Source organism: Acanthopagrus latus, chromosome 6, assembly GCF_904848185.1.
Source record: "Acanthopagrus latus isolate v.2019 chromosome 6, fAcaLat1.1, whole genome shotgun sequence".
NCBI classification, from domain to species: Eukaryota; Metazoa; Chordata; class Actinopteri; order Spariformes; family Sparidae; genus Acanthopagrus; species Acanthopagrus latus.
In genome coordinates this window covers 9,151,741-9,174,125 of record NC_051044.1, presented here as the reverse complement: position 1 = coordinate 9,174,125, position 22,385 = coordinate 9,151,741, and the positions used below count along the sequence as shown (strand labels likewise).

Below are 22,385 nucleotides of genomic sequence, written 5' to 3'. Positions count from 1 at the left end.
ACAGCCCGCAGTGATGGATACTCAGACGTTACTTATCACGCACTGTAACGCACTCAGGCCTTTCATATCGATAATAAATGTTAATTAAAACAGATTTTATGTTCTCAGCATTTGGAAAAACAAAACTAAACAAAACATTTACACTTTGTAACAATTAACATGCCAAACTTTTAATAAATGTTTTACTGAAGAGTGGCAAGGTTTTCACCAGAACAACTTTTGGGTTGCCAGGTTGTAAAAAAAACAGAAAAAACTCTGAATGCTGAGGTTCTAATTGTAAAGAGATTAATGAAGAGCAGTGACGTGAAAACAACAACTTATATATTTTTAAATGTGCTTGAGTTCAAAAAAAGTCACACACAGACTACATGGAAATTATTATACAAGTTTTCCTTTTTTTTATTTTTTATTTTTTACTTTTATCTTGCCAATAAAATAAATATATTCAAAAATCAGCTTATTTGGCTCTGATGCCGCAAGTCATCTGCACAGTAACTAGTCACTAAAGTTATTGAATGAATGTATCTGAGTAAAAAGTACAATATTTCCCTCCAAAATGTAGTCGAGTGGAGTATCTTTAAAAAGTGTGTTAGTAGGTTACTTTCATCATTGATTAGGGGTGATACATTTTTCAGTTCCTAATAAACCTTCAACTCTGAAGCTAGTGGCTCCATTTTAATAGGTTAGAAACTTTAAGACTCAAAGTACAGTTACATCGAGAAATGTATTCGGCTGCAGTTTTCAGGGGCTTGAGTTTGTATTTCACTGTACATTTTACCACATGTACAATCCCTGGAAACTTCAAGTACAGTGTTGCAAAAAGTCCAAAAAAGTCACCAATATGAAGAGTAGTTGAGTTAAAGCCTCAGAGTATCTGATATTTAAATCACCTTAAAGGAATAGTTCACCCAACAAAGAAAAATGCAGTCAACATTTACTCATCGGGAGAAGTTTCATGGTCAACAAAACATTTCTGGAGCCTCACAACAAAACATCGTGGCATCATTCTCCTAAACAACTGAAGCAGATGGAGACTTGTTTTAAAACATGAGGAACAGGTGTTAAAGGTGTTAGGTGTTGGCTGTGACACTCTAGAAATTGTTGACTAAACTTTGTCAAGACTTTCCATCACATCATGTGAGTAGATAATGACTGAAATTTAATTTTTGGGTGAATTTATCCTTTAATCCTTGAAATGGTCATTGATTAAGCTGTATATGATGTATTCTTTAATAATTGATGGAAGTAGGGAATAATCCCCTGGAGAAGAAATATAAAACTATGATGTGGAATCAGTAACACGTGGTTTCTGGTGTTGGGAGGATTCTTAGGAACTGCGTGAGAGCTCGACTCTCACGCTGACGAATCACTCGTGTTCCCTGTTTTTAGTAGAAAATGCCAGTAAGCATATTTCATCATATTCCCATCACTGAAATATATTTATACTGCACCAACCAGCACAGAAATGAGCTGAATGTTTGGCTTTACAGACAAGAGACCCTGTTACGGTCCAGTTTTGAAAGAGGGGCAACACTAATGGTGCATGAAGAGTCGCCTGTCACTATGTTACATAATCACTTTCATCTGAGGTCACAGTCCATCTCTCAGCTGGAGCACTGAGGCTGATACGTCAGTCCTTTTGACCGTATTTACTCTTTGAATGTCACCAATCATTCTGTTTCTGCTGTATTCCTCCAATCAACACTTCAACTCTCATGGGTGCTTAAAAAAGTCAACTTTAATTAGTGATATTCTGTTTTTACGGACAATAAATCGCTTCACTGTGTTTTGTCTGACACAGATATTCTCTATCATCCCATCCTACCATCTACACGTCATCTGTACTCACCGATGTACTTATTTACTTATTAACAGTGATGGAATGTAACCAAGTACTGTTATGACCATGGCCGTGGGGAAACCCTGGCGCAACATGAAAATGAGACTCTCCTCTTCCAATCCTCCAGGCACCACCAGCAGCGAAGTGTTTTTACATAGTTTTATTCAAAACATAGCTTGGACACAAACATGCTGGCAGTCTGGGTCAGAGGAGGAGAGCCCCCAGGAGCTGGGAGGAGCCGGCCCTTAAACTTCTGGCTCCAAGGCAGCAGCCAGTCAGCTCCCACTTCACTCACTCAATCACACCTGCAACCAATCATACACATGCTCTCACTCACTCAGGTAAAAGAGGGTTATTGAAGCACAAAGAGAAACATTTATGACCTCTAGGGTCGTAACAGCTATGTTCAATTGCCCCCCTCGGGATAAATAAAGTTTTTTTTAATTGAATTGAATTGTAGTTGAGTACAATTTTGAGGTACTTGTACACTACTTGAGTAGTGTTTCATTCTCTGCTATTTTATACTTCCACTCCACTATGTTTTAGAGGTAACTATTGTACTTTCCATTCCACAACTTACAACAAGTTACTAGTTACTTTGCAGCTTGCTTATTCAGCTGTGGAAAAAAAATGTGGAAAATAATATATCTGAGTTTGTATTATTACCTTGATTAATATTGTAATATATAAAAATTCTGAGTTAGAGTTTCTTCCCCAGAATCTACATAGTGCACCTTTAAATGAGTGTTGAGTAAATAAAAAAAAAACATTGTTTAAGATCCAACAGTCATTAACTTTACTCCAAATGTAGTTTTTGACTTGAAAAGAGGCCTCATGCGGTGATAAGCTTGTGTGCACTGTGAGATGTTTGCACCTCTGCATGTTCTCCAGCAGATGGAGCTGAAACACCATCAGACGAGGAGCAATTTGAAAACAATGGAGCTGTGAAAGAGGCTCATCTTAGCCTGACACCATGTTTAAAACAGATGGAAGTTTTGTCTGTCTTCCATGTTATACCACACACTGTAAGTCTACGGCAAAGTGGTTGCTGTATGTTAACACGTTCTCTGTTTTATCACCTATTTCTTTGTAATAACAGCTGTTTTATAGCTCACTGTCTACAGCACCACATGCTGGCGAGTGATAAAAGGAAATCAAATTATTTCCTTTGCCTTAATGGATGGATAAAAAAACTGTTTTATTTCCCCCTCACAAAGAAGAAGCACTCTTAACATGCGGCGGCAGAGGCTGAAGATTTAATCTGTCTCCAAATGAACGACCCACTGCGTCTCTGTCAGAGGCTGCTGAGGCAGACTGCCCTGAATCTGAGGGAAACTGTGGATGAGTGCAGAGACTCTCTGGTGTGGAGTCATCAGGCCATCTGATATGCAAAGCATCTGGAGAGAACAAGACAAAACAAAAAAGAAAACACTTCTCGAATTCATATTTCATTGTGTGACAATGCAAAATGAATGCACCACAGTCGGAACTACACTGCAAAAAAAAAGCAAAATTCTCATTTTAACAAGGTTTTCACCCTCAGGCATATTTTGTGCCGAATCTCCGAATTTCTGTAGCTTTCCATAAAAAAAAAAAAAGAAAAGAAAAAAGAAAAACGACAAACGTGACATTCACACCCACTTCACCCTGAGAATCCAGGGTTTTCACTTCTCTCTCTCGCTCTCGCTCTCTTTTCATTCCGCACACAATTATTTCTGTCACTTTTTTACCACATACAGTGCAACACTGTGAATGTCTTCCAGGAGAGGCTGTCTAAAATGCTCACCACCGCCTCCTTAGAGTTTAATCATTCAGAACCATTATAGACACTTTTTTAACGCGGTACATGTGTAAATGAAAGGTGCGGGTTTCAGTTGAGGTGATAGCAGTTTCACACACTTGTGGTTTGGCTACTACACATCTCAAATTGTTGTCTTTTAAACAACTGCATTGGATCCAAAGAACTTTGTCTTTTCTTCTTCTCTGCCCCACTGATCAACACATTACCCCACAGAATTATCCTGTGCTCTTATTTTGTATATTGTCATATACAGTAAATAAGCCAAGCTAGTGTAACCCAGCGAGTTTTAATAACAAAATGCTGAAAATCCAAATCCCAAAAAAGACAATAAAAAAAACAAAACAAAACAAAACAAAAAAACCAGGAGAAATCTATGAAACAAAAGCAAAACAAAGTAAAAACTGAAAAAAGCAAAGTACAAACCAGAAATAACATGAAGAATCCAGAACCAAAAGCTGGGAAGACTAGAAGAAAAGATGGAACAGGGAGATTCAGAAACACAAGGGGAAAGGCAGACTAGATGAAATGACAGAGAGAGAGAGAGAGAGAGAGAGAGAGAGAGAGAGAGAGAGATGAAGAGAAGGACTTAAATACACAAGGGGTGATTAACGGATACAGCACAGGTGAGGAGTGAAAAGGGCAGCAGGGAAACAGACAAAGGGAGGAAATGAAAAGCAAAACATTACACATGAGGGCAGTACTTCAAAATAAAAGAGGAAACAACAACACTGCCAGAATCAACAAAAAATTAAAGGTCCTTGCTTTAAAGTGAAACCCTCGCCAAAATGCAACCTAGGCTTTTTTTTTGTTAATGTAATGTTAGTTTTTGTCTCAAGCTCATTTTCAATGGGGTGCGGGAGCAATTCTACACTAAGAAGGCTCGACACAACATGAGACTTTACTCGTAGTATCACCAGGGTCTCTACACTTAGCTTGTGTTCATGTGTAGAGACCCTTAAAAATAGTGATGTGCCTCTTTCGTCGTAGTTATGCTTTTACATGGTTTGACTCATATACATTCACAAAAAAAGCCTAGGTTGCATTTTGGCATTTCATTTTAAGTACTTGTACTGGAGTGTTTCTATGTTGTTGTATTGGTACTGTTACTTAAGTAAAGGATCTGAACACGTATCCAACGCTTGGAAAAACAAATTAACACTTTGCATCAGAGTTAATGAGTGTTTTTTTTTCCTCTTCTTGTCTCTCTGTCATTTATTTGAAAAACTGCCATCTGTTTTCTCATCTTGAAGAGGGCCTTTCACACTGCATGTCCTTTGTCCTGGGGTAAGAGTTAACCCCTTTCACACATATGTTGTTAACAAGGGTTAATGTAAACTCAGTGCTTCACACTGCGTCTCTAGCATCCTTGAGTTAAACGTCATATTACAGAGTGACGCACGACCAATCTCCAAGTCTGTTGTTTATGTTTTTTACGTTTTGCACTGGCATGTTTAGTCAGTTTTCTGGGGATAACCCTGTAAACCTGGGAATTACCCTTCAGTGGAGCAGCACCAGCAGGCTCCAGGCTAAAGTCGGGGTTAGTCCCATTAGGGAAGGCACCGGTGTGAAAGTTTTCTTAGCTCGAGGCAAACAGCTCTCTTAGCCTGGAGCTAAGAAGGTTCTAAGAACACTTTCAGCCCCGGGCTAAGTGCCTGTATGAAACGCCCTTTATAGTGAAAATATTCTCTAAAACAGAAAACTGGATGAGGTTACATTAGTCACAAAAAGTACATTTTTCTCATCTCTGCGGCAGAATTATTAACTTGAAAATATATGCTCCGTAAGGTCATTTCTGCAGGGTAACACTTGATAGTCTTTGGTTGTGCCCTGTTGTTGTTTGCTGAGCTGCCTGTACTCCCAGTGTTCGGACTAAATTGAGTTCATATATTCTGACTGGGTGTGGACATTATTTCATTCTCTGTTGCTACAGCTCCCCTCTGGTGGTGGAGCGGGTTGGGTGAAGTTGGAAACTCCATTAGGACGGGCCTCTGATGAAAACCACTTAATGGCCCCGCAATCTGGATTGAGGTCGGGGGAAAGACCTGGCAGTGCAACCACACACAAAGCCATAAAGCCTGATGTAGCAGCGTCTCATCGAGCATCTGCAGCTGAGGAAGAATAACTGTCCCGGCATCTGTAGACCTGTTGAATTAAAGGGGGCATTAACTGCTGCTTCCTCTGCATTATTGATAGCCAGCTCCATTCCTGAGGCCATTATGCCTCCTATTCTTCCTCCTGCAATTTTCTGGTAGACGTCCCACTGTCTTCAAACGCACTTTGTTGGCGAAGGCGAGCGAGGGTTCAGGCAGAGGGCTCGCACTTTTCCCTGCAGGGTGCTGTTATTTTAAGCTGGCAACCACAATCAATGCCACGCCATGGAGCTCCCACAACTTCTGCTTTTTTTTTTTTTGTGTGTGGAAGCGAAAGTAATCACAGGATGACAAGCAGGAGATGATGTGTGTTATGTAAGGTGCCTCCTACGGTAACCTAAAAAGAGGCAGAGCGGTGCCTGATCACATGAGGCCTCAAACGCAGCGGATGCGTTTCCCCCCCTGCAGCGAGACCTTAAAGAGTCACAAACCAGAGACTTTTTATTGGATTTTTGATGCCAAGTGCTCGCTAACCTGGATTACCTCATGACTCACCTCCGCTGCCACCTACAGTACATTTGTTGTCAAGCGCTCTCGCAGACGAGGCGACGCCGCCGGCTTTATCTGCTCTCACACAGCTTGAGACACCTTACCGCACGCCTGACCTCATCCTGTCACATGATTTAATGAGCAGAGCTGTGTCACAAACCACAGTGTCAGGGATATGACAGGGTAGGTCTACACAATGCACGGGAGATTAATGAGGTCATCTCCTCTGTCAGCGTGTGTGTGTGTGAGACGGAGTGGGAGGAAGAAAGACACCCGATGACTTTGAGACTCATATCATAAATTACGTAAACAGAATCAAACTAACAGCGTCGCTATTCATGAGCAATTACGAGGTGATGTGAAGCCCGGCTCCGGTCTACGTATCGGCTTCTGAGTATTATAGCTCAGCTCCGGTCAATGATAATAGCCTGACATTTTTTGGATTCGGTCCCCTGGGATTTTTGTGTATTCTGCCCTTTGAATCCAGCGAGCAAGTGTGTGTGTGTGTGTGTGTGTGTGTGTGTGTGTGTGTGTGTGTTTGTGTGTGTGTGTTTACGGAGCGGGTCTATGAGGTAGATGGCCTTGGCTTTATGATGATAACACTCTCTGAGGGTGTCCAGAATCAATCACATCCAAACCCAAATGCTTGCCTCCCATCTCCACAGGCCATTTCAAAGGTTGGTATTGATTATTCCAGCCTCTCCTGCCTTTGAAAGGGGGAGCAGACTAAAGAGACTGTAGAAGAAATGGAGGGATGATAATGCAATTACGGGGGGGAAGCCTTTGTAGACCGGGCAGTAATGCTTGAGGAGAGCGGAAGTTGAATGTCAAGAGACATACAGATGTATTATCATAACCTCAGAGAGCAGACAGGAGCCTAATGCATGTTCGGACATGCAAGCTGTTCAGAGTAAGGGACTGTACACAAATTATTAGGGGGGAGAAAATAAAAATGACCTCCTCTCCTTCCTTCCTAATAATGTGATAGTTTTACTTTAGGAATGCAAAGAAGGGTCTGACAGTCTATTTTTTTTCTTAACCCATATTTCTACTATATATACTGTATGAAAGAGATCATAAGCTGGTTTCCTTGTGCACCATGGAGGTTTTGTTCACCACATGCAGATGATAAAGGGAGGTGGGGTAAAAATATGTTGCTTCAGCAGAGAGCTGTTGTTTGTTCCTGGTTCGCTCATTTGGTGGCAGTGGTAACCTCCTTTTACTAGCTTTTTATTCAAAAATCAGTGTTGGGGAGTTGTGAACTATAGGTAATGAAACTAGTAGTTTAACGCCATCATGCAGCTCAGCTCACATTGACATGTGCACAATAAAGATGAGAAGTACGAACAGACGTTGGTGATTTGACCGCATTATGACGCCATCGCATTTTAAGGGGGCAATGAAGGATCCCTCGGATGGAGACCAGACACCGGTGCCAGCAGCAGAGAGGTGAACAGATTTAAAGTTTGGCAGCGACGACATGATTGACCCAAGAAAATCGTGTTGTAATCTGGTGGGTTTAGCTGAAAGACTGAACACCCGCAGTCAGCTGATTATGAAGGAAGCAGGAGAAGTAAACTACTTTTACTGTACTACCGACAAGTTTGAGCCATAAAAAGAAAGGAATCTAAAGAAAGTGTTTCTTTATGAAATAAGATATGGCTGCAATTAACGATTATTTTCATTGTCAATTAATCTGTTGATCATTTTCTTGGATGTGATGTTGATCAGTGTGTCCAAAAGCCAAAATGTCTTCAAATGTCTCATCTTGTCCACCACCCAAAGATATTCAGTCACACAGAAGAAACGAAACCAGAAAACATTCACATTAATGAAGCTGGAATCAGAGAAATTTAACTATTTCATCTATTCATATAATAGTTTGGGAGTCATTTAATAGTTGACAACTAGTTGACTATCTGTTGCAGATCTGAGATAAAAAGGCTATAAAATTAAAGGTGCATTGTGTAGATTAGAGGAAGAAATTCATAATGTTCAACCTCATTTAAATGTGCAAGACTCTTTTAAGTAGCTACCTTTCTTAATTACAGACAGTCTTCTGGGGGGCCTTGTTTAAGAAGTTATGGAAATATATTTTAAAGACCATATTAAAGGTGCACTATATAGTTCTGGGGTAAAATAAATGTAAGCAGATGACTATGTTGACTTCATTTTTTATGCTTAAATAATAAATAAAATACATAACTCTCTTTGTTATCATGACTGAATAAACTGAATAAACAACTGTGGCAGACCCTGCCACCTTTCTAGATCAAAACAGTGTTCTGTGGACCTTATTTTCCTCTGAGAACAGCTCGTTTATTCAGTTATGGAAATAATAAATATCTGTGAGTTTGCAGTTGTACAGATTTTACCTTTGCAACTTTCTGGATTTCTTCTCCAAAAACCAGGCAGTGCTCCTTTAAGCACCTCTTTCCTCCCATATAACTTTGCTACAGTCCCTAAATCTTTAATATACAAACCCACTGACCCAAAATAGCTTCAAGCACTTTCCCCTCAAACCACGTCACATCATAAACTGGCCTTGGTTTGTTTGCAGTACATTTCCTCAATAAAGGAAAACGAGAATTGATTAAAAAACCCCTCCATCAATCAGGTTAAAAAGCCACAAACAAACAAAACGCTGGAAATGACACTGAAGTAATTCGTAATAATATCAAGCAGCATTTATGACCACACAGTTTCCCTCCGCTGCTATAAATAGTGCCCTGCCGTCTTCATACGAGGCCGCGGCCACCCAGCTATCATCGTCTGAAGCCGGGGTGAGATGAACGTCTGCGCTCCTTCCTGCCACCACCGCGCTCCTCCACTGGGTGGCGCTGAGACACCGGCAGCATCAGCACCATCCTCCTCCTCCACTCTCCCCCTCACTGACATGAATCCGGCTCCTCTCTCATCCCTCGAACACCTCAAATCCATTTCTCCAACTGCACGAAGACAGTTGCCAAAAACACGAGTGCGGCCGGTACCTGGCGGCAGGATTGTAAAAGACAACCCAGAGCGCGTCATGCCCGAGTCCAGAAACTCTGAGGGTCGGTCCGGCGCGGTGTCCAGCTGCTGAGGCGCTCTGGAAGGATGACGGGAAGTTGCGAGTCAGAGCCTGAGGACCAGCAACTTTTATAGACTTTCAAGTCCACCAAGCCTGCAAGTCTCCAGCAGCACCCCCATCCGCACCCCCACTCCCTGATCCAGACTTGTGTTCACTCAGGGATCCGTGCGTCTGGAGAGCTCTGACAGAACACCAAGTGTTTGTAGGTGATGTGTTGTCGGGGGCGTCCTGAAGCGACGAGGAAATGGCATTTCTGGTTTTTGTGGTTGACAATGGAGAATAAATGAAAGAAGGGACGTTTCAGGGGATTAATTGACAGCACAACGACAGGTAGGCTGACTCTTCTTGAGGATACCTGAACTGTTTATACTAATGTTTGTCTTTTAAGTGACTGGAAATGAGTGAAATCAAAAAATATTAGTGTGTGTGTGTGTGTGTGTGTGTGTGTGTGTGTGTGTGTGTGTGTTTTCCAAAAAAAGCCGAACCTCTCACGTGTGACGCAGCCGAGCCCCATGAATAAACCAAGTTCATCGATTTGGGGGATATTGATTGTTTCCACTATGATAAATAGTTATTAACTTGCCATGCAGCAGCAGCAGCAGCAGCAGCAGCAGCAGCAGCAGCAGTGAGCTTTCTGCACAACTATAATGACTCCATGTGGAGTGTAAGTGCAAGGTGCAGCAGCTGCAGGCTGCAGGGTGGAAGTGTTCAGAGATCATCAGATCTGTGCGATGACATTAAAAAATCATCACTGACTGCCTGGATTAGACAAAAAAAAAAAAAAAGAAAAGAAAAAAAATCAGTCCCCCCCTCCCACAGAGGGAGCTGCCCACTCATTGTGGGAGCACAAAGGGGGACTGAAGGGAGCTGTGTGGAAATGACAAGAGAAACTTTTACAGAAACATTTTTACGAAAGGCAAATGAGTGGTGATGATTGTGTGTGATCTATCTATCTATCTATCTATCTATCTATCTATCTATCTATCTATCTATCTATCTAATCTCATGTTTCATGTGTTGAGATGTTTTTTGATCCCCTCCCCCACAATAAAAAAAAGGACTGTAGATTTCTCCGTATCCAAGCGTCTCTGTCACCTTGCGCCTCGGTAAAGGTAACCCTAAACACCAACATGGCTCTCGACCTGGGCTCTGAACACACAGCGTGGTGGCCGTGTGTCCTCCATCGCCACGATTCTGCTTAACTCCCCCACCCCTCCAAAAAAAAAGGGCAGCTCCAGAGCTCTGCTTCTAAGCTGCTTGTTTGCGACTTTAAGCAAATGTACAATGCTGTTATCTTGTTGGATTATGTCGGGAAGACACGCAAGGAGTCCCTGATGAAAAGCGGCTCTTGTGTGTGTGTGTGTGTGTGTGTGTGTGTGTGTGTGTGTGCTGTGGATATTTTTTTTTACGATTATGCTTACACACCACAGTGAATATGTCTCTTTCTGCAACCCCTCCCACTCCCCCTCTTCTTCCTCCTTCTTCTTTTATCTGCCCTTCATCCCCTTGACAAGTGTCGTGCGGTCATCTGTTTTTTTTTTTGTTTTTTTTTTCCCCCTTCCTCCTCTTCCCTCAATTAGTGCCATCATCGCATTTCATCCTGCGGAATAAGGGGATGGTAATAACCTTACACTCCTATTGCAGCGTGATACAATTCTGCTGTGATTAATTGAAGCCCCCTCAGAGAGTCAGAGGAGGCGTACGTCTTCCCTTTCACACTCACTGACAGGCAACCCATTATATTGTTTTATAGATCGCCGTCAGTAGCCCTTGAAGCTGCCTGCGGCCCACTGTTGTTCTGGAGGGTTTTTATTGTGAGGCGTTATTGGTTGGTATCGCTGACAGGCAGAGCAAAGGCCACCCTGGGATTACTGGGAGATGGGATCCCTGTGACAGTTGCTCTGCTTTTGACAGTAACACTGAAAAGTTGGGGGGGATAAAAAGATTTGTGCTCTCCGCAGTGGTTGTTGTAAAACGTGGGGATTGGTTACGGAGCTGAAGCCTTGGAATAAAGTTGCACCTGTGAACACTTGGCCATCACGACCTTCCTTCGCCTCACCGCGAAAACAAACAAACAAACAAAAAAAATGGTTTGCCCGTGCTTGAGCTGAGCGAAATGACGAGGCGTTCGACAGATCAGCTTGCGATTCGTTCGCGTGCACGTGTGTTTCCTTTCGAAAAGCCACCATCACACTGACGTTGCAACAGGAAACAGCGGAGCCTGAAGACGGCAGAGGCTTGGAGAAAGCACTTGATATGCATGAGCCGCCAGGTGATTTCCAGAGGAGGAGAACGCCGTGGATAAGAGGCTTGTCTCTAGTTTTTAAGGAGCCACCCCAGGCAGTGTTTGTGTTCTCCGCCAGCTTGCTGCTCACTCTGTCAGATCAATAGGGCATGATATGAGAGTCTGGCTTGTGTTTGCAGGCGTGAGACAAAACATTTTAGTTTTTTGAGCTATGCACAGTCCCGTGATAGCTGCACTGTTAGGCTCCCATCCTTTCCGGACGTCTGCCGCGTGACACTGACGTCTCGGCATTTCTTTCAGCGCGGCCGTGCGAGACATGCTTGTTTACGCCGGATGCATACGTGCAATGTGACAGCCCGCCGTTTTGTCATGGAGAACCATCGCGCTGCAGCACCACGAGTTATCCATAAAATCCTGCTTATTGCATCATATCAGGGACTCTGTGTTCATCACCAGCCTCGCATATTTGGCTCAACGGAACAATAAAAAAAAAAGTCACCAATCTATCTACGTGATTACATCCGATTTCAGCACCCCGAGATTCGCTGCTCAGTGGTGTTCATAGGCTAATGTGTTTTGAAAGCACGGTTTGTTCCACCTCTCAGAGCACCTACTTGAGCTGCTGGGGTGAATCTGTGGGGTGTTTAAAGGGGAATTCAAGAGCTCGCCAAGGCGGACGAAATGCAGCATTGTTACGCTCGTGTGCAGCTCCGTCATGTACAGAGGAGGAGGAGGAGGAGGAGGAGGAGGAGGACATGGGGAGAGCACATCCCATGTTTTATAGATGCCATTTAAAGAAGCATGCCCAAGATGGGCTGACTGCAATGAACTGTAACCGCCGACAAAACACCAAGACAATAAACAAACAAATTGGTTTCCTGGAAGCCAGCAGTGTCCCTCTGACTCGCCCCGGCTGATCCTTGCCGATGCGGCAAGCTGTTTTTTCCTCAGAGATTAGGCTGTGAAGCACAACTCCATCTCTTATTTATTCATGCTGATTTGCTGCGTGCATGTTTGGCTGTGGGTGTGTGTGAGGAAGAGGAAGAGGGAGAGAGAGAGTGTGTTGTGTGTGTGTGTGTGTGTGTGTGTTCACAGCTGAAGTGTTTGTCAAAAAGTGTTTATGTGAATGATGTGTGTGGGCACATCATGCGTGAACAAGCTTCTCCATCTCTTATTGATCTATTAACATTGTGTGTGTGTGTGCGTTGTGATGTCATTTAATTTCGTTGTTTCCTGCTGTCGTCCGCTCAGCGTGTTCATGACAGGAGTAACAGCCTGCGATCCTGCAGGACTCCATCACACAAAGTTTTTTTTTGATGGATTTCTCCGCTCAGTCATTTTCTATAGATGCTTCGAGGTCGTAGGAGCTGTTTATTCCCCCCCACCACCACCTGCTTCCAGGGTTAAAAGTCTAACTCATGTCTCCTATAGACAGTTGGAGGTGTTTGACAGGTGAAGCACTTCTATGGTTTGTGGATGGCCGTGAAATTCTCTCGGCTGAGTCACCAGTACAAACCTTGAGCAGCCGTGTTCGAAAATATCTGTTTCAAAAGTACCTCTAGACCTCAGATGTAAGGCAAGAAGTCCTAGAGCCTCAGGGATGCAAACTGGATGGACCTACAGCCAATCAAAGCAAAGGAATGAGCGACACTGATCAACAACACGCAAGGTTTGGAGGTTCTCGGTTGTCAAGTAGGAAAAAGAACAGCTGTGTCGTCACAAATTTTGGCAAGTGTCAGCTAAACAGTGCAAAATGTGTAACATTTGAGGCGATGAATCTGGATGCATGTTCTATCGGCACTGCCTGTTTCGACAGTTTTTCAGGGACAGACCTGCGGACTGGACACAAGCGGACGGACCTACAGCCGGTCAGAGCAGCTGAGTGTTCAGCAGTGGCTCATAAACGTTTGTGTCAGGTAGAAATCTGCAACCCAGTCACAAGAATATCATTTTACCAGTAAACGTCTCTTTTAAACCACAGATAGGCCCAAGGTTGACATTTCAAGAAAACGTGGCGTATCACGTTCACATTAAATGCTTATTAGTGGACACATCTACATCAGGAGGAGAAGGGGAAGGTGGTGGTGTGAAAACAGCCAACAAGGCTGCCAAATGACCGAAAAAACAACTATTTTTCACGGGAAGTCAGACCAGCTCAACACCAACAAAGATTTAAGGCCAAGCCGCCATGAGGTTTTTTCCTAACCTGAACCAGATGGTTCCTGTGCGTCCACCTAAGCAGGGCAGAAGCACAGCGCTGTGATAATAGAGAAAGAGGAAGTTCAACCTAAACAGACCTGAAGGTGCAACATAAATAAACTTTCTGTTTGAACTTTTCTGTTGTTTGGCAGAAACGTATGAACATTTTTTTCTGGCGACTGGGTCGGAAATGTGTCCGAACCGGAGTCTGGCAGATTCATCTGGTTCCCAGAAAAGAGTAACTTCACATCAGTGTCCTTAACGACTCTGTGAGGACACTCCCACGCAGAGTTTAAAAGCCTGCAACTCCCCTCCGCTTAGTTAGAACTGAAGAAGCCTCTTGGATGAGAGGTGAGACGTCGTCAAGAAACTGAAACATGTCCAGTTACCTACAATACAGCGCTTAGAATTCACATCAGCGTTTTGCAAGATTTTCACAGTGCTGACAGCTCATCACCCAAGATGCATTTTGGCTTGAAACATTCATTCACAGACCTCAATACTTTTGGTAAGTTTTGAATGAATTCCTCAACTATGTTTACTTTAGTTTTTGATTCCAAAAATTAAACATTTATCCAGTGCATCGCAATGAAAAAGCAAAGATATAAGCAAATAAATAAATAAATAATACTGCCGGGCAAAAAATATGTCTCTTAGCTTTTGATCCCATATGTGATCCCCAGGTTGTAAACCGCCCGTGTGCATCATCCTAGGAAGTGTATTCAGGTTTATACTCACAGTATGATGATTTCAACAGGATTATTTTACCTTATTAAATGTATCCAACGTTTTTTGGAAGAAACAACAAGTGCCCAAACAGTCTGTGTTCCGCGGAGGAGAATTTCTCCAGCTGACTCTTCAAGCTCTCTGGACACTGAGGACATTTGGTTTGAGTGGAGAGGCCTCAGCACAGCTTAGGAATCCACTCTTCCATGGAGGTGGTATTTAGGCGTCAGGTTTTTCTCTTCCAGCTCCACTTTCTCTCCCTCTTTCCCTCCTTCTATCCATCGCTCTGTTCCCTTTTCCTCGCGGTAGTCAGTATTTGGCAGCTTTCACTCTCGGTATAGTGTCATTGTGCTGAATTCAACTCCTTCTTCAGCACAGCAGGGAGGAACTCAATTCTCCAAGCCCTTAACCGTTGGCCTAGTGAAAAGGTTGGGGGAATTGCAGATTTCGAGAAGCCCATTTCTAAACTCCTGGTTTAAACCCTATGGTGAGGGAGCGCTCATTTTCTGTTGGCAGAATCTCTCTCTTTCTCTCTCCCTCTCTTGTGAAGCCTCGGGGTCTTTAGCAATATGTTTTTTTTTTTTTTTTCTCTCCTCTTTCTCTCCTACTCTTTGCTGGTGTTGTTGTCAAGCTCCACCTCATGCCTGTAATGATTAGGCTGCAATTTGAGTAGAAAATTGCAATTACAGGGTTGAAAAATGAGCCTGTTATTTTCCACGCTCGTTATTTCTTTGTTGAGAAAAGCAGGAGAAAAAAAAAAAGGCATGCCGTCGTGATCATAATTAAAACAATTGGAGTCAATGAAATGGGCGATGTATGTCAAAAGGCCCTCTCCATTTTCTCCAAATGGAGAGTTGATGTCGAGGCTATTTTCTAATTGAAAGTCGGACCAGTTCCTCCTGCAGTTTGCTTACATTATTTTGGAAGCGGGTTGACGATTGTCGTGACCCCGACGCGGCAGCCGGTCAGGTTTTCTTCATCAACACGTCCGAGCGACTGAAGAGCCGAGGTCTGTTCAAAGCACGCTCCTATCTTCAAAAGAAACGCGCTCGTGTCATTAAATGCATTGTGCAAGAAGCCAGCGTCTGAGCCCCGATCTAAGATGAGAATGAGGAACAGAAATCTGGCTACTCGTGTTATCTGTGCACCATGATAGAATTAGCTCAAGGGTAGCTGCAGTTCAAGATGTTCTTTCATCCGTTCAAACCCCCATCAGACAGTTACGTGCGCGATGTTGCTCGTGCTATAAATACATTCAGAAGATTTCATTTTAATTATTATTCTTTTGCACTTTGATTTATCAGTCACATTTTAATGTGATTTACCGATGAATCACAGCGCTGCATGTGAGGGAGACACCAGCTTCTAATGTAGCCTTGTAATTCGTGTAGCGCACATCGAAGCGAAAAGGAGCATTTGTTGAGCATTTTGAAGCCACGAGGGGTTCAAATGGGCTCATTAGTACTTTTTGCTCTAAAATATTATTAAAATGTTGCAATGATTACACTTTTCTTTTCCATAGCACAGAGCGTCATCCCAGATGTTAACATGTATCTCTGCAGGACAGCGTTGCTTGGTGGGCTTAATTATAATGTTTCTGGGAAAATTATCTTACCCAAGTCATAACCACGAGAACAAATATGCTACACCAAGCATGATTGGCTGAAGAGAGGTTACACAAAACGTTTCTCATCATGATCATGTCCAACTACAAAACCGGCTACTGATGGGAATGTCACAAAACAGTCAAACTGTCCTCTATGATGTTGTATTTAGCATTACTGATTGTAGATCCTACAAAAGTGAAAATTATCGTACCAGTATGATAATTATGATACATCTGGCCACGCTGCTGCAGAAGTACGTCTCCAGTTTAGCTTACAAAATACAGCGATAAAGCTTTTAAAATGAAGAAGCATTGATCGGGCTATTGATTTGGGCGCTGGGCGGTTGTAGTGACGAGACTATTTTATGTTTTAAAGGGGTCATTTTCACAACGCCGTGCTCTGACTCAAACCCTGCATGGGTCGAGCATGCCTGAACATTTCTTAAGCTTCAAGGTTCCTCTGGATTCCTTCGTCATTTTCATTTTCAGTCCTTCCTCTTGTGACCACGACTGAATCTGTGCAGCACAGCACAGCACAGCACAGCACAGCGAGGCTTTTCCTGTTACTGCAGCACATTTTCTGATGCTTAGATTGATGTCCTTTCTTCATACCAGCATCAATTTTCAGATATAAAAGCGGAATTATAAGCCTTGGGACGGAAAACAATTTTGTTCCCGTTGCACCCCCCTCCCACCCCCTCCCGGTTCTCGTTCGTCTTGCTTTCATTCTCTCTTCCCCTCAAACGCACACACACACACACACGCAACAACTCCCTTTCCACACCGCGCGGGGTGACTAATTTCTCTTGGGCTTTGGACGTCGGCCTGAGAGAGGTTGAGATGGAGAAAATGAAAGAGAGAGGAGAAGCGGTGTTGCGCTGGCAGCTCGGAGGAAGCCACCCACATCGAAAGGAGCCTGATACCACCTCTCATCTCATCTTTTTTGGCCGCCCGTCTGTCTTTTCTGTCTCAGAGACCGCCGCGAGCCCAGAGCACCCAGCATGCTCGTTGCCTCTTCGGGACTGTAGTCAATTTGATCATTGTTTACTCCCCAGTTTCAGGTACTGGAGACACATCACAAGCAATGTGCATGGTGCTCCCATCTGTGAGGAGAAATTGAAATCTAAGAGTGCTGTTTTTGCATCCAATTTGAGACATCTTTGCCGGATTCCGTGGTGTGGAACGGCTGCCAATCAGTAGGGCTTTGTTTACCCTCTGTGTCCTGCTGACAACTGGCTGGAACAAATATCAGCTGCTGTAGTGTCACACACTGTGGCTTCACACAATTTAATAAACATCGAACTGAAATAGGTTTTATGACTCTTACTCGGCAGTTATTTTAGAAAACCAACATGTTTTAGAACCGACAGTCACTGTGAGATAATTGACATTTGTTAGGAAAAAAACTAACAAAAAAAACGTAGTGAAATAAAGTTTCTCTCTTGAAATCTGTTCAAATAAAGTGAAGGAGTTCAAGGAAAGCGAAGTAGTTGGAGAAAAAGGAGCTGCGGCTACAATTTCAAAGGCCAGAGTGGGCTCCTTCTCCAAAGCCTGATTGAGTGACTGAGGTTGTTGAAAGTCTTGGCAGCAATTCAGCAGGAACATTTTCTAGCCAGTGTGAAGGTAAAAATGGCCCATAGAAAGTCCTCAGACTTCGTTAAGAGGAGGTCTGGTGTCACTTTCTAACCCTGGATGTCCAAGCAACAGTCTTCAGCCCGTTCTCACTCCTAAACTGTCAAATACAGCAGCCTGGACACTCGCCCTATGATTTTTAGTTTGAGACCGTAGTTACCCCTCAGTGTCTCTCTGGTGCAGTTGAAAAAAGAGCAAGAAAAGTCTGAGTCAGGGGATGGTTGGGGTGGTGGTGGTGACTCAAACGCTGTACTTTCCTTTCGAAGACTGGCTTTGTATCCCTTTTGTGACAAATAATCAAGAATGATATGTTTTTATTTGATCCTAAAGTCAGTGAATGTACGTAGATTACGTTACTTACTGACGTGTGTGGCATCACTTAGGAGACTGAACATAGTTATTTTAACCAAAGTTTGATCTTTTCCTAAACCTAACAAAGTGGTTTTGGAGTCCAAACCTTTAATAACAGCGTTAATAACAGTCAAAAAGTCATGTGAACTGTTACAGCATGTTCAGGCGATCACTGATTACATTACTTGTCCACCGCTGCACTGTGATTTAGCTTTTTTATTCGTATTAGTACTTAGACAATGGACGCTAACATTAGAAACTGAAAATGTCTGATGTTTACAGCAGCTCCAGCAGCAGAGTCACAGCTCAGAGTAGCAGTCAGTCAGATTGTACTTTCAAGGGATGAGAGTAAAGAGAGTAACAATTAGCAGATTTCACAGATTTAAAGCTTAATAACTGGAACCTGATACCTGAACCCGATAAGTGCCGAACTCCCTGACAGCTGTGTTGCCTTTGATGACTTCATAATAAAAATGAACTTGTGTTTCGCCAGTTAAATGCTTTTTATGTGAAACTTCAGCAGGAGCAAATCCTTTTTCCAGTTGTAAGTTAATACATTGCTCTTCAGATAAAAAGTGTCTTTCTTGTACAATGTCCAGTGTAGTCTTTAACACTGGCGATGTCAGGAATTTGTTGGCCGGTGGGAGAATATAGCACCACTGTGGCATCCCTAACTTCTTTTCTTTCTCTTCAGACTTAAGGTGAGAACTGGGAGTGACATAAGTACCCCCCCAAGAAATATTTTGCTTTTTTTGCATTTAGGAGTCACAGTCATATTGAAGTGTCAATAAATACAGAGATTTATATCAATTCACAGGTGAATTTCACTCTTCATAAATGAATCATTCAGGTTTATAGATCAGTAATAAGCCATTAATAAGAACAACGCTTAAGGGCACGTAAGTAGTCAGATGATTAAAGAGCACACCACAGATCTACAATGGACTGTTTGACCACTTACCTCCTGGAAAAAGGGGCTTAAGAGCATCTGGACCGAAATCCATTTATTAATGACGAACATTTATAACTGCAGATTTGATGGCTAATTAGAGTGAGGGAGAGAAAAGCCATTATCCCCATGACACTCAAGACTGTGGTTACTAATGTTAGTAAGTCATTAATTAAGGGTCATTACTTTATCAGTGTCCGATAAGCCACACAGTCTTATAAGTCAATAAATACTCAAGGGTGTCTCACTTTCTTCTGCCTTCAGGTCTGCAGCTACAAACAATCGCCCCCGATGAACGTAAGAGCCAGCTGAAGACGCAAAACACGCGTCATGTTAGAGGGGAATTAAAAACCAGACAGACAGATTTTTTTTGCAACCTGTTAACCCCCAAATTTGGTCTTTGTAATAATTTATAACTGACCTATAAAGCATGAGTAAATGATTTATTAATAAGTACATGATTTATTAATGATCAATAGAGCTAGCAGTTATGCTTTTAAAGAAATACCACCCGTAGAGTTGTGTAGTCTGAAGTCCTAAAACACGGCATTTTCTGCATATTCTGTTCCCTCGTCCCTCGTTTTTTTGAATTTTGATTGATGCTTTGAAAATCACACAAGTGAAGATAATCTTGCTGAACCAAAGTATCAAAAACTTGCGTTTGCCACAGAGATTATTTTTAGCGATAATCCTAAATTCCAATCCAGAAAACCCCCAAGATAGGCTTTTTGTTGAGGGAAGCAGGGCGATGCGAACTTCTGGGTTGGTCTACAAAAATACCTCATCTTTGTTTGTTTCCGCTGGACTCAAATGGCACTAAAAATGGAGCTGAAAATCTGATGATGCACGGTGGAAAAAGAGAGAAGTCTTCCCCCTTGTTTTTAGTTGCTGGGAGCTTCACCCACTGCACTCCTCCGTTTTGTAATTGTTGTAGTAGGATGTCATTGTCTTGCTTTAATACTTAGAGAGTTAGGCGGAAACTTTGTGCCGATGCCAGGATGCGTAAATGTGAATTGTGTCAAAATAAGGCCATTATTTCCCCGCTGTGAGCGCACACGCGGAAATCTGTCTCCAGAATTGTTCAAAGCTGGTTTTATTTAGGACCCAGCACGCACTCATGCCACCCCACTAATGACGGGACTTAGCAAGTTTAACCACTGACACCGAGCACCTTCCTTCCTCATGATTAGAGACATAATGGCTGTATTTTTGCTGCCATTCCCTTCCTCCCTCTTGTACATCTCTTAACACCTCTTCCCATGGCCCTAATTCATTTAAACATTTAAAACAGGGACCTCAATTATTCATGTCCCCCAGCCGTCTGTGGCCGTGGCCTGGCCTCCCGCGGCACCCCGGTGCAGAGTGTGTCTGGATGGACACATTCCCAGGCTGCTCATTAATTGATGCCTCAGTTGACGCCAGAGGTCTAATGCACTCTCGCTCTCTGCTTGCTTTCCCTGCCGATCCGGCGTGTCGCCTCCTCCCTGTCTCACACGGAGGGTGTGAGGGGTTTTTGCAGAAATGTCATGAAGTCGTGCTAAAAGGGCGACTTCACCCCACTGACCCGCTAAGAGGAGAGGCTATGTTAGACATCGGTTTAGATCCGGAGGAAAACTCAGTTCGCGGCCAGATCGCTGGAGCCAAGACTGGCATAAGTTGACAAAGTACAAGTCTATTTTTTGTTCTTCTATCTCTTAATTCGTGATTCATTTCTCTGGTGCAGGGCGTCATGTTCTTCATCATTCAGCTCCGTGTGTGGGTGGTGGCTACTTCCTCTGCTGTTGCCTAAATTAAAGAGCAGTGTGTAACAGAAGGGAAGGTTCATGGGGGTCATCGTACCGAAATATTCATCACAGGGAACACAAGTAAAGTAATTAAGAGCAGCAAAAGCACACAAGGAAGACTTTCTGTGTTTTCTGCCCATTAAAAACGAGTAGATGAAAGGATGAAGTGTATGCTCCGCGTCATCTCATCCTCATAAATATTGAAAATGAAGACCACAAGAATTTCTTCCTTTTGGAAGGCCGTAGGCGACCCTGTAAAGCAAAGCGATAACAGCTCTCAACAAGTGCTAAAAATAAGTGAATATACGGATCGTTTCTACTGCTTTCTACTCTCCAGGAAATAGCCAAGGCCTCGCACAAAACATGAGTACCACACTGACAAAAGCTCCCGCCTTCTCTCAGCTACTCATCTTTCCTGTGTCACCAAAATAACTGCCAGCTACCTGAATGGAAGCATTATAACATTAAATGGTGTTACAAACCGAGGCTTACCCGAACTGTATGTGCATCCAGGAGGAACGTTTGTAACGAGTTATGAAGTAGGGGCCCGTGTCCACGTAGCGTTTTTTTCTTCTGAGCAGCAGCTTCTTTTTTCAGTTGTTCCAAATGAGCAGTGGCCGCCCAGAGAAAAGGCCCAGCGTCCTTTTTCCGAGTTGAAAAACTGTATTTGCGTCTCTAATGGATCGTGTCGTGCACCCTCATCCTCCTTGCTCTGATGTCCTGATGTCAAATAAAAAACAAAACTGACAGTGAACTGCAGAAGGGGCTGTGTCGATCATACGGCGGCGGTTGTCGAGATCTTGCTGTCAGACGAGATGCACGCGCAACGATTTTTTTCCTCAGTGCACAAATGCTTCGTCTCAGCCCTCCTGAGCGCACAGAAAGCGCCGGGAAGAAACTGTATGAGGACTCGGGGCCCTGACAAAGTAGTTATCAGTCGCACCAGCAGTGTGTGTCATTATGACAAAATGTGGTCCTAGAGAAACCTTTTGTAGAGGCAACTAACACAGAAGCACTTTGAGTAATTGTTTACATGACTGTCTGACTGACCGTCACTGCGTTAGTGTCACGACTGTGCAAGGTACATTCAGCAAACTTCACTGGTGTGTAGTTTAGATCCAAGTGAGTGAGTTCACAGATGGTTGAGGTCTGGGTGCCACGTATCCTGGTCACAGAGGAGACTGCAGAGCACTCTTGTCTGTTTCTTTAAAAACCTGGAGGAGCACAGTGGGACAGGGAGGGCGAGTGGACCTGCTTTATTATGCCTCGAGAATGAATGAGCACAGAAGTTGAACCAAGACCAGATCGATTTTTCCAGACAGGGGCGTACATCAAAAACACACACGTTTGTTGTACCTTACTTTACGGGGAGAACACAAACTCCTCATGTTAGTTATGTCGTGTGTGTGTGTGTATATACGCCAACATCCTCTTTAGACTTAAGCATGGTGGAGATAACCACTCTTTAACAAATGAATGATGTTTCTCCCATACATGGTTTCATTTTTGTGTATATTTAGGGCATTTAGCAGACGCTTTTGTC

The 22,385-nt window shown here is 43.2% G+C and overlaps 1 protein-coding gene across 1 annotated transcript in view; it reads left to right on the top strand.

Moving 5' to 3' along the window:
- Window positions 1-9,003: 9,003 nt before the first annotated feature.
- si:dkey-238f9.1 (chemokine-like protein TAFA-2) overlaps window positions 9,004-22,385 on the top strand; it is a 100,592-nt gene continuing 87,210 nt past the window's right edge. The window contains exon 1 of the mRNA XM_037102609.1: window positions 9,004-9,680. The gene's annotated coding sequence lies outside the window, so the exon portion shown is untranslated. The remainder of the gene's footprint in view (window positions 9,681-22,385) is intronic.